The sequence below is a fragment of the Sarcophilus harrisii genome, chromosome 5 (genome assembly GCF_902635505.1).
Source record: "Sarcophilus harrisii chromosome 5, mSarHar1.11, whole genome shotgun sequence".
NCBI lineage: Eukaryota > Metazoa > Chordata > Mammalia > Dasyuromorphia > Dasyuridae > Sarcophilus > Sarcophilus harrisii.
Genome location: NC_045430.1, coordinates 275,309,334 through 275,319,316, shown reverse-complemented (window position 1 = coordinate 275,319,316; position 9,983 = coordinate 275,309,334).

The window sequence follows — 9,983 nt, the reverse complement described above, 5'->3', positions numbered from 1 at the left end:
GAATTGTGAAATAGTATTTGATCCTCTACCCAAGACTGGCACAGGGGTCCTCTGTAATCTGTTTGTGACTAGTTGTTCTATTAACTTACCATCTCTGGATCAAGAGCTCCCAAAACTGCTGCTATCTTCCAAGTCCACAGCTGGTATTGCTACTACATGTACTCCAAGCTAGTGTCACAGACCTCTCCTGCTAATCTCCTAAATTATCTTGGGATCAAAAAATGTCTCACCCTGACTTTTTTTGGTTTTATCATTCCAAAATTTAATCTGAGGCATTATTTAAAAATTATTTGGAAAAGGATGTAGGGAGAGCTTGGCTGCAAAGCTTCCTCCGCTCAGCCATCTTTACTGTGTCTAACGAGCATTTATTAAGCACCTACTAAGTGCTAGGTATTTTATAAATAAAGTGTTATTTCATTTGATCCTCACAACAATTTTGTTAGATAGATGCTCTTATTATGTTTATTTCGCATATGGGAAAACTAAGGCAGACAGAGATTAAGCGACTTGCCAGAATCATTCAGCTACTAAAAGGCTGGATTTGAACTCAGGTCTTCAACCCTAGAGCTGTATCTCTCAACCACTTAGCCTATCCAATAATAACAGTACCATGTAAGTTACCCATACAATAATGATAATTGCATCATGTATACTTTACAAACATTAAAATGATATATAAAGTTGCTTCTTATTGATTTTTGCTCTCAATCTCACTGTTATAAAATTTCTAGAGGAAGATAATGCATATTATAATTGTTAGGAATAACTACTTTTACTTTTCATAGTCCTCAAACCTTATCTTTTGCTATCTCACCCAAAAGCCTGAACAGATCCAGATTTAGAGTTGGAAGGGGAGTATCATCAAGGTAAAATTCAGGAAACTGAGGTCCAGAAAAATGAAATGAGTTGTATCCAAAGTCATACAAGTGTGAGCAAGTCATAATTGGAACCTGGAGCATCTGATTCTAAATGTGGATGGCCATGCTACAAAGGGAAACCCTCTGTAAGATTTAGGCAAGATAAGATATTGTGAATTAGATTGTAATTTGTTGGAGGGCATCCCCAGAGTAAAAATATCATGGGTCTATTGAATTATTGCTAAAGAAGAAACCATGGTGAGTAAATAGAATTTGTTTCTATATTTGGGAGTTTATGATCTTGTAGGGGAAGTTGATACAAAATAGAATGGAGAATTTCAGCATTAGAAAGGATCTCAGTGACCCTCAAATCCAACTTCTGCTTGAATAAGAATGCTCTCTACCACACACCCAACAAGTGGTCAGCAGAATTGTCTGGAAAACATTTAATGACCCATTCCACTTCTAGATAGCTCTAAATATTAGAAAATTTGGCTTTCCCTCAAGCCCAAATAAGCTTTTTTGAAATTTCTACTCTAATTCTGCCTTCTGGGTTTAAAGAGAGCAAGTCAAATCTGTTTTCCATATGAAAGCCCTTTGAATACCTCAAGAGAGCTTTGATGTTCTCTGAAATCCTCTCTTTTCCAAGTTGAGTAGGCCTGGTTCCTTTGATTCCCATCATGGATAAATTCAAGGCTCTTCACGGTAATCAATCCATCAATCAACAAACATTCATCAGGCAACTCATATGTCCCAGGCCCTGCTAAGTTCTGGAAATACAAAAACAATAGCTACCCTCAAGGAGCTCACTTTCTACATTCTCTCAGAAGAAATGACCCATGTGTCTATGTGACATATATAGTCAGAACACAAGAAAAATAAATACAAAGTAATTTGAGGAGGGAGAGGGATCAGAAAAGACTTCACATTGGAGGTGGTCTTGGAGGACACTAGGGTTTCCACTAGGGTAGAAATAAGGAAAGAGTCTGTTTGAGACAAGGTGAAAGCAAGCACTAAGGCAGAGACACAAGAGATGGAGGGCTGCAGGACCAGTGAGATGAATAGTCTGACTGGATAACAGAGTCCAGAAAGAAGGAGAAATGTATATGAGGGCTTGAAAGGAAGGTTGGAGTCAGGTTGGGAAGGTTTTAAAAGCCTAACAGCATTTACATCTTCTTTCTTAATGCTTGGACAGAGGAGTGAGCTATTATTCAGTATAAGAAGATGCAATGGGTGCAAGTATGTCAAAGAAGCACCTACTATGTGCAAGTCACTGTAAAGACCGAGAGAGTGGAGTAGGTCAGGATACACAAGATTTAAAAAGAACCCTCTTGATAGAGATAAATACCAGAAAAGTGAAGCAATAATTACTAACTGAAACAACCACAGGGCAGATGTAGCAGAGATGTCCTTCAGCCAGACAAGAATGGTTCCCAGATATAGTATCCTGGGTCCGCTCTTCCATCATGCTGGCCACTTGGACTCCTAGAAGAGCTACTGCTGCCTCGGATTCTAAGAGTAATCTTATGGGTGACGTCAAAGATTTTAGCTTAATAATAATAGCTAAATTCACATAGTGCCAGGCCCTTTAAACATGTGACAATTATTATCTTATTTGGTCTTCACAACAGCTCTGCAGGATAGATGCCAGTGTCATTCCCCAAGCAAACGAAGGCAAACAGGAATTAAACGAATTACTTGAGGTCACACAATAAGTATCTGAGGCTGAATTTGGTCTCCAGGCAATGTGCTTCCTATTAACCATCAGCCACTAAGTCAATTATTGCTTAGAAAATACATCATTTACTCAAATAGCATCGCAAAAAGTGTAGCATTTTCCCAAAATACAAAGCATTTTCCCCAAAGCCTGGAGCATACTTTCCCACAAAAATACAAAATCCAGGATTTGGGGGTAGAGAAATGAGGATAATAGTGTAGTGATCTCACCTGCAAATCCATGACTTTAGCACAACCAGATCTTTTTTTTTTTTCCTTTTTCTGGAAAGTCACTGCATTGCGTCTCCCAGAAGCTGGGTCCTATAGAACAGTTTCTCTGCTCACAGGTGGCTCAGCTGAGCTTGTCCCTCACCAGGTATGACTTCTCTGCTGACCTTGTCATATGTACCTGAGCTATTTAGCATCTCTGACCCTGGGTTTTGGGTCCGCTTAGAGGATCCCTTATAAGATCCCTTATGGGATCCCCCTGGGTTTTGCCCCTTAGGCCTTCAACTAGAATGAATAGTTACACAAACACAGGGATAACATTGAATGCAATAGATGTTGGGAGGAGGAAAAGATCTCTTCATGCTGGAATAATCAAGGAAGACCTTCTCAGAGACAGAGGAGTAGGGGATCTATCTTGAAGAAGGGGTTGGAGTTATGTGAACAAAAAGAATATAAAAGAACATTGCAGGAGAAAAATTTGCTTGAGTAAAAACCCATAGATATAAAAGTAAAAAACTTCTTTAGGAGGCTACCAAACTGCTTACCGTTTGATCCAGCAGTGTCTCTACTGGGTCTGTATCCCCAAAGAGATCTTAAAGAAGAGACAGGGACCCACATGTGCAGAAACGTTTGTGGCAGCCCTTTTTGTTGGGGCAAGAAACTGGAAATTGAGGGGATGCCCATCAGTGAGGGAATGGCTGAATAAATTGTGGTATATGAATGTTACAGCATATTATTGTTCTGTAAGAAATGACCAGCAGGATGATTTCAGAGAGGCCTGGAGAGATTTACAAGAACTGGTGCTGAGGGAAGTGAGCAGAACCAGGAGATCATTGTACATGGCAACAACAAGATAATACTCTTTTCGAGTGAGGTGATTTAGACCAGTTCAAATGATCTTGAGATGGAAAGAGAGAGAACTATGGAGACTGAATGTGGTATTTTCACCTTTTTTTTTTTTTTTTTTTGGTGGTAGTGCTGTTTGGTTTTTTTTTTTTTCTCTCTTTCTCATGGTTTTTTTCTTTTAATTAAATTTTTTTCTGTTCAGTATAATGAATATGGAAATATGTTTAGAAGAAATGCACATGTCTAACCTATAGTGGTTTGCATGCTGAATAGGGAGGGAGAAAAAAATTGGAACACAAGTTTTGCAAAGGTGAATGTTGAAAACTACCTTTGCATGTATTTGGAAAAATAAAAAACTCTTATTAAAAAATAAAAGCAATGGACCTATAAAAAACAAAAACAATCAAACAATCAAAGAACCTCTTTAGGGTCATAGTGAATAGACCCTTCTACCTGGAGTGAAGGGTTTGGATAATATAACACTTAGGGAATGGTGTTTAGCAGTAGTTTGTAAAGGCTTTGAATGCATCTCTAAGATGTTTGACATTCATTGCACAGATAGTAGAAAGACTGAGGGTTTTGATGCAGGGCTGTTTGTCAATAAAACAGTGTTTGGGGAATATTAATTTAACATAAGCAGGCATAATGGATTGGATCAGGGAAGAACCAAGCAGCTTCTCTGTCTCTCTTTGTCAGTCTCTCATCATCTCTTGGTTTTTTCCCATTATGTCTGGAACTGTCTTTCTCTGTCCTCGTCTCTCTCTGTGTCTGTCTGTCTGTCTTTCTCTCCAATTATCTCTTTCTTTAGCATATCCTCTTCTGCATAATATATCCTTGTACAAAGGAAAGGAAAAAGTTCTCTATATTTCTGATTTCACTAACCATTTCACATTGACGTAGATTTGGGGGGAGACTAACTAAAGCTATGGTCCTCCCACCACTTCAGGCAGAAGTGGACCTAAAGATGAGCTGCAGGTGTCCATTATCATCAGCCTTCAAGCTCTTGAGTAGCTCATCTTGTTAACACCCAGTTAAAATCCTTTAGCTTCACACTGTCATTAACTAAGAAATTGAAGCATTTATACTTTCATACAGCCCCTAAAAGATGCTTTTTTCTAAAGGTCAATGCTTTTAGTCTAGTTTCTGGAAAGCAGAACATTCCAAACCTTTTTTCTTCCCCCTAATAGACCTTAGCCTCTGTAGAAGAAGGTCTTCTGTAAATTGCCCAGATTAACAGAAAAGAAAATAGAATACTTAAATAACTTCATCTTAGAAAAAGAAATTGAACAAGCCATAAATGAGTTTCCTAAGAAAAAATCCTCAGGGCTAGATGGATTCATAAGTGAATTCTATCAAGCATTTGAAGAACAACTAATTCCAATCCTATAAAAACTATTTGAAAAAATAGGCAAAAAAGGAATTCTACCAAATTTCATTTATGACACAAATATGATTTTTGATACCTAAACCAAGAAAAGCAAAACAGAGAAAGGAAATTATAAACTAATATTCCTAATAAAGATTGATGCAAAAAAATTAAATAAAATGATAGCAAAAAGATTATAACAATGCATTATAAAGATCATCTATTATGACTAGGTGGGATTTATATCAGGAACCCATCACTGGTTCAGTATTAAGAAAACTATTAGCATAACTGATCATATAAATTTTAAAAATCATATAATTATCTCAATAAATGCAGAAAAAGCTTTTGATAAAATTTTGATAAAATACAACACTCATTCCTATTAAAAGCACTAGAAAGAAAGAAATGAAACTTTCCTCAAAATGATTAGTATCTACTTAAATTTATCAGGAAACATTATCTGTAATAGAGATAAGGAAGAAGTCTTTCCAATAAAATCAGGAATAAAGCAAGGATGCCAATTATCAGCACTATTATTCAATATAGATACAGTACTAACTCCAGAGAGCAATTGAAGTAAATAGAATAGAAAATGAGGAAGTAAAACTATTACTCTTTGCAAATGATATGATGCTATACTTGGAGAATCTTAGAGAATCAACTAAAAACTAGTTGAAATAATAATCTTATCAAAGTTACAGACTACAAAATAAACCCTCATAAATCATCAGCATATTCATATAGTATCAACAAAACTCAACAGGAAGAGATAGAAAGAGAAATTCCACTTAAAATAACTACATACAATATAAAATACTTGGGAGGCTACTTGCCAAGACAAACTCAGGAACTATATGAACATAATTACAAAATACTTTTCACACAAATGAAGTTAGACATAAATGATTAGAAAGATATTAATTGCTTATGAATAGACCAAACCAATATGATAAATTTACTTATTGATTTACTTATACAGTGCCATGCCAATCAAACTACCAAAGAATTATTTTATTGAGCTAGAAAAAGAATAACAAAATTCAATGGAAGAACAAAAGATTAAAAATATTAAGAGAATCAATGAAAAAAAAATGTGACGGAAGGTTATCTAACCATACCAGATTTCAAACTATATTATAAAGCAGTAATTATCAAAACAATCTGGTACTAGCTACCAAAAAAAAAAAGAGTAGTAGATAAGGGAAGTAGCTTAGCTACGCAATACATTATAGTAAAATAGCATAGTTATCTAGTATTCAATAAAGTCAAACATCCAAGATTTTGAGTCATGAAATCACTATTTGACCAAAATTGCTAGGGAAACTAGAAAGCACTTTGGCAGAAACTAGGTATAGACCAACATTCACATTATATACCAGGATAAGGTCAAAATGGGTATCTGATTCAGACATAAATGACGATATAAACAAATCAGGGGAGCATGGAATAGTTTATTTTTCAGATTATAGATAAGGGAATAATTTATGACCCAATAAGATACAAAGAGCATTATGAGAACAAAAATAAATAATTCTGATTATATTATACTTTTTAAAATTTTGCACAAATAAAACCAATGAAGCTAAGATAATAACAAAAGCAGAAAAAGGGGGAAGGAGTTTATAACAAGTTTCTTTAATAATGGACTCATTTCTCAAATGTGTATGAAACTGAGTAAAATTTATAAGGATGAGTTATTTCCCAATTGATAAACGGTCAAAGGATATAAACAGGAAATTTTCAGAAGAAATCAAAGCTGTCTATAATCATATTAAAAATATTCTAAATCACTATTGCTTAGAGAAATGCAAATCACTCTGAGAGATCACCTGATACCTATTAGCTCAATTAATATGACAGAAAAGGAAAATGTTGAAAGGGATATCGAAAAATTGGGAAGGAGCTGTGAGTTTATCCAACCATTCTGGAGAGCAATTTGGAATTATGCCCCAAAGACTATAAAATTGTATTTACCTTTTAACCTGGCAATACCACCAGTAGGTCTGTATTTCAGAGAGAACAAAGAAAAAGGAAAATGATCTATTTGTATAAAAATATTTATGCCCTTTCTTTTTTGAGATGGCGAAGAATTAAAAATTGAGGGGATGCCCATTTATTGAGGAATAACTGAAGAAGTCATGGTAGATGGTTGTAATGGAATACTATTATGCTATAACAAATGATGAGCATGATAATTTCAGGAAAACCTGGGAAGACATGTGAAGTGATGTACAGTAAAGTGAGCAGAACCAGGAGAAAGAACATCGTACACAGTAATAGCAATATTGTAATGATGAACAACTGAGATTGACTTAGTTACTCTGATCAATACAATGATTCAATACAGTTCCAAAGGACTTGTGATGAAAAATGCTATCTGCTTTCAGAGAAAGAACTAATGAAGTCTGAATGCAGATTGAAACATCATTTTTCACTTTTTGATTTTTTTTACAACATGGAAACATTTCCTAATACGGAAATATATTTTGCATGATTTCACATATATATAAAATTGACATTTTTTTGTCTTTACAATGGGGGGAGAGACTGAGGGGTGGGAGAAAAGTTGGTACTCAAAAAATTTTTTCTAACAAATGTTAAAAATAATAAAATAATTTTTTAAAAAGTAATTTAAATATAAAACTAATTAGTTGTCACAAAAAAGGTCTGCTTCCACTGTTGAAATATATTTTCATCTTTGCCATTGGCTTTATTAAAAAATAATCTTCCCAGATGTCTATTAACATATGCATATTTTGCCACTGATATTTAAATTCATACACTTTTTTTAAAATTTGCTATCTTAGCCTTAATATATTTTTCACTAAATTAATGAATGTCATGAGAGACAGTGTTGTGAGTGTAGTATAGAAGTATAGAAATAAACTTCTATATATAGTATATATATATATATATACTAAGTATATAGTGTATATATATATATATACACACTATATATATAGAAGTACATAGTATAGAAGTATACTATATAGTATAGTATAGAAGTAAATATAAAAGAAAAGTATAGAAGTATGTAATATAGAAGAAGAGAGACCTGAGTTCAAGTGTTGCCATTGATAGAATCTAACTGCATGACCAGGGACCCCTACCAGCTCTCTAATCTATAAATCACAGAAAAGGTGCAACCTGCATTGACAGAGGAAGTCTCCACACCAGGAAATTAAACCACAGTTTGGGACCATAAACCAAACAGATCAACACGACTGGCACCAATGCCCAGCTTGCTAAGAGCACTTCTTTCTAATAAAAAGCTAAAATATATTTTGCCTCAGATTTTCGAAAATGAAAAGTATCTTAATTCCCTCCTTTAAGTGTTCACTGTGGTGACCACGTATTTTAAAATCAGCCAGAGTCAGGAATTCAGATTAAGGGAAAATCTTCAATCTTTATTCTCAGTAGAGGTGAAGAAGAATCAGAGGTAAAGGGGGATCAGAGGTGAAGGGGGGTTCACGATCGCAATGTGTGCAGCTGAGTCAGGAAGCCAACCAGACCAGAAGCCACAAGACCAGAACCCAGGCAGCCGTCTCTCTCTGCCTCTCTTCCTGCCCCTCTGCGTCCACCCACCAAAATCATCATTTCCTATACAACACATCAGGACTTGCATAAAGAGTGGGTGGGGGCCATTCTTTCTTCAAGCATATATATTAACAGAGTATGGCCCAATTACTATTTAGCCTCACGTGCTTGGGACCTCAGTGCATCAACTCGAGCTTCAGCCCATTACAGTTCGCTATCGATAAGACTAACAACAAAAACCAGCGAGCCTCAGCTTCTGCCGAGAAGTTTTCCAAGAGCAGTGTGCTGGAAGAATTCAACTTCAAGCACAGGATTTTGTCAGAGAGCCCCCGCCAGGGGCTGCAGATCTGGGGGCTATCTGCCATGAGCAAGAACTCCCTCAGAAAGACATGAGTCACGATGTTAAAAACAACTCCCCTTTTCTGTCTTGACCTTTAATCACTGGGTCCAGCTTCTGGGGGGTTTTCACTAGAAAAGTGTACTTATGGGCGGGTCTCTTTGTAGTGGCCAGAAACTGGAAACTGAGTGGATGCCCATCAGTTGGAGAATGGCTGAATAAATTGTGGCATATGAATATTATGGAATATTATTGTTCTGTAAAAAATGACCAACAGGAGGATTTCAAAAAGGCCTGGAGAGACTTACACGAACTGATGCTGAGGGAAATGAGCAGGACCAGGAGATCATTATATACTTCAACAACAATACTATATGATGACCAGTTCTGAGGGACATGGCCCTCTCAAGCAATGAGATAAACCAAATCAGTTCCAATAGAGCAGTAATGAACTGAACCAGCTATGCCCAGAGAAAGAACTCTGGGAGATGCCTAAGAACCACTACATAGAATTCCCAATCTCTCTATTTTTGTCCGCCTGCATTTTGATTTCCTTCACAGGCTAGTTGTACACTATTTCAGAGTCCGATTCTTCTTGTGCAGCAAAATAACTGTATGGACATGTATACATATATTGTATTTAACTTATACTTTAACATATTTAACATGTATTGGTCAACCTGCCATCATGGGCGGGGGGAGGGGGGGAGGGGGAATGGGAGGAAGGAGGAGAAAAAATGGAACAAAAGGTTTGGCAATTGTCAATGCTGAAAAATTACCCATGCACATAACTTGTAAATAAAAAGCCATTAAAAAAAAAAAGTGTACTTATAAACAGGCTCTTGACAGACAGTGGTGAGACCCAGAGATTCCAAAAGAGAAATCTACACACACATGTCCCCGAGGACTTCTTAAAGAAGCCCTGATGGGTGAGTTCCCTCTCCTTCCTTCACTGATTGACTTCAATGTGGGATTATCCTTTTGAAAACCGGATGAAAAGAAATGATGTGGCAAATTACTCACTGTTTTTCCTACCTAAATTGAAGCTCCAGAGCTGGAGTTCTAACTAGGGTGGGGCAACTAGTACTTTCCC